A 3,170-nucleotide genomic window follows, 5' to 3' on the forward strand; every position below is an offset into this window, starting at 1 on the left:
AGATAAAGCAATAAGAAACTCAATTTTACTTATATATATAAAAGTAATATAACTTTTGTGGGAGATTCTCTAATTGACAACCACCACTATGAGCCTAAGTGGTGATACAGCGTCTTGCCCATGCTGCCAGAACTGTCATATACTTTGCCTTCATATAGAACGCTTAACTTAGTGTATGCTAAAAGCATCTTAAGGAGTCATCTAAAAAGTATGATCCTTTACTACCCATGATGGCTACATGGTTTATGGAGACTTGAGTTAATATGAACTCGCATCCCCATATCGGTGCTCAATACTACTCCCAAAATATACTTAGCTCATATGTTTGTAAAAACAAAACTCTTTCTCAAACACTTAGCTTAAAAGCTCTCTCGGAATCGATGTTCCCTTTTCCTGCTCAAATGTGTAAAAACATTTATAAACTCTTTGGGAATACTTAGTTCCCTTATAGCTTTTGAGAAATGAACTCAACTCTTTACTCTTTTCTTAACTTGAAACTTGAGCGTTAAAACATTTGTTAAAGACTCTTGAAAACTTTAAGAAACTTTGTTTTGACTTGCTTCTTAACTTCTAGACTTGACTCTTAATTTCTTTGACTTTGATCATAAATTTCCTTGAATTGGATTATGGATTCAAGGTTCATGATCTCATGTTTATGGATGATTTCATGATGGTTAGATGTACCTTGGAGTGTTAGAATCAACTAGGAAACATATGTACATCACTTAGAAACTAGTACGAAAAGATGGGGGGAAAATGGGGTGAACTGGCGTCCTTGGCGCTCTGAGAGGCGTGGGGCGCCAGACCCCAAACCTCAGAGAAGATGCTGGGCCACGCTGGCTGGCGCAGCACCCCAAGACCAAAACGTCAGACACTGCTTTGGGGCATGCTGGCTGGCGCGGCGCCCCACCCCTTTACCTAGAAAATTCTGACTTTTCTCCTTCGTTTTTCATCTCTAAACCCTCCAATCTTCCCTAGTTCCTTTCCCAAACACTTAGGGTCATTAGTACTCTCAACCTACAACAAATATAACTCAAAAATCCACCCGGAAACACGAATCAAATCAACAAGAAACTTCAACAACACAACCAATCAAGAACTTAACGATATCCTTCAAAAACTTCACTTTTTAACATGTAACAACTCAAAATCGCTGAATTGAAACAAGTTGGTGTGTGGATGAACTAACCCATCACTAAAAGATCTCACATACCTTAATAGGGATCACCCCCGACGAATGCCACTCAAAACGCTTGACGTTCTTGGCGAAGTCTTGGCTTTTCTCCCTTTCTTTCTTCTTTTCTCTTTTCTCTAAGCCCTAAGCGTATTCTAATTTTCCAAAACTGAATTAAGTTCTGTTTTTACCCCAATAAACCCCTAAAAATGAATTAGGAAATTAATTAGAGAAAAGACTACTTTGCCCTTCCCTAAATCCGGATTCGGAGTTTTCTCAATCCAACAGTCCAACTTCCGAAAGGCATATCTCACTCATACGATGTCAAAATCGTACAATCTCGGCGGCGTTGGAAAGATATCTCCAAGGGATTTCCAACCATATCAAAAGATGCTCCTAAATCCTCCTGATCTAGGAGTTATTGCCATTTGAAAATGGCCAGAACTCACTTTTTTCCAGATTTCCTTATTCTTTCCAAAAAATCAACATTTTCATATTTTAAACTCTTTATAGTCGTTTCTAGGTGCGAGATGTTAAACGAGGGGAATACTAAACATAACATAAGCTTGAAAAGAATCTGAAAGAAACACTTACCTTGGCTTTACTCAACTCATGAATAACTTAACTCAATATAAAGTAATAAAACACATGCAGTACATGAAAGCTTGTAAAACAGTAGAAAAGTAACTCACTTGTTAAAGAAATGCAATAACAAACTCAACTTTACTCATATAAGAAAGTAATATAGTTTTTGTGGGAATTTCTCTAACCGACAACCACCACTATGAGCCTAAGTAGTGATACATCATCTTGCCCACGCTGCTAGAACTGTTCTATACTTTGGCGTCATATAGGACGCCTTAACTAAGTGGATCCAGTAGTCTATTCTAAAAAGCACAAAGGAATCATCTAAAAAGTATGATCCTTTACTATCCATGATGGCTACATGGTTTATGGAGACTTGAGTTATTATGAACTCGCGTCCCCATATCGGTGCTCAATACTACTCCCAAATGTACTTAGCGCATATGTTTTTTAAACAAAACTTCTTTATTGGGTTTGAGATAATTGTAACATCCGGCAATGTGAAATAATTGAAGAGGCTTAGAATTGGAAATTTTCTATTTTTTGGTAAAGTAATTTTGAAGTTTTGGAAATTTTGCTAAGTATGGAAATCAGTGAATTTTGGCCAACTTTTAGCAGTCGTAACTCCTAGATAAGGATGAGTTAGGAGTATTTCCAGTTATGGTTGCGAAGCTTGTGGAATGATCTTCCAACGCCACCGAGTTTGCTCAATTCCGAGTTCGTAGGAGTGAGTTATGGCCTTCGAAAGTTGGGGCAGTTGGCAGGGAATCCGTCCGGAAATTTGTAAGGGTATTTTGGTCTTTTCCCTAGCCTTTTATTTTGGTTATATAAATGTGTTAGGCTGATCATTTTGATCAGTTTTACCATTTCAAAAGAAGTGAGAGTGAGGGTTTTGAGAGAAGAAGAGGAGATCAAGCAAGGAGATCATCGTGGATTTTCGTCGGGGGTGATCCCTATCAAGGTATGTGAGTTCTTTGTATGGGTTGATCCTTTCCCTCACACACCAAGCTCATTTTTATGATTTGAGAAAGGATTGGATTTGTTGTTGAAGTTGTTAGTTGTTGTTGAAATTATTGTTGGTATTGTTGTTGATTGTGATGTTGAGATTCTTGTTGATTTGGGACTTGTTTCCGGTTGTGTTTTTGAGTTGAATCTATGGTATATTGAGGGTGTTAATGATTCTAAGTGATTTGGGGAAGAAACCATTCGATTTTAGGTGAAATAAGGTGAGAAAACGAGAAAATGAGCTTGCTGAAATTTCTGGGTTGGGGGCCTGGCGCGACGCGCCTGCCAGAGCGCCCCAAACTCACTTCTGAAGTTTAGGGGATGGCGCCCCGTGCCACCCATGGCGCCAGGGTCACTTGCCCCATCTAGTTGTCGTCGGTTGCCCCGTTTGAGTTCATTTAAAGTG

Source organism: Solanum tuberosum, unplaced genomic scaffold (genome assembly GCF_000226075.1).
Source record: "Solanum tuberosum cultivar DM 1-3 516 R44 unplaced genomic scaffold, SolTub_3.0 scf00031, whole genome shotgun sequence".
Classification (NCBI taxonomy): Eukaryota; Viridiplantae; Streptophyta; class Magnoliopsida; order Solanales; family Solanaceae; genus Solanum; species Solanum tuberosum.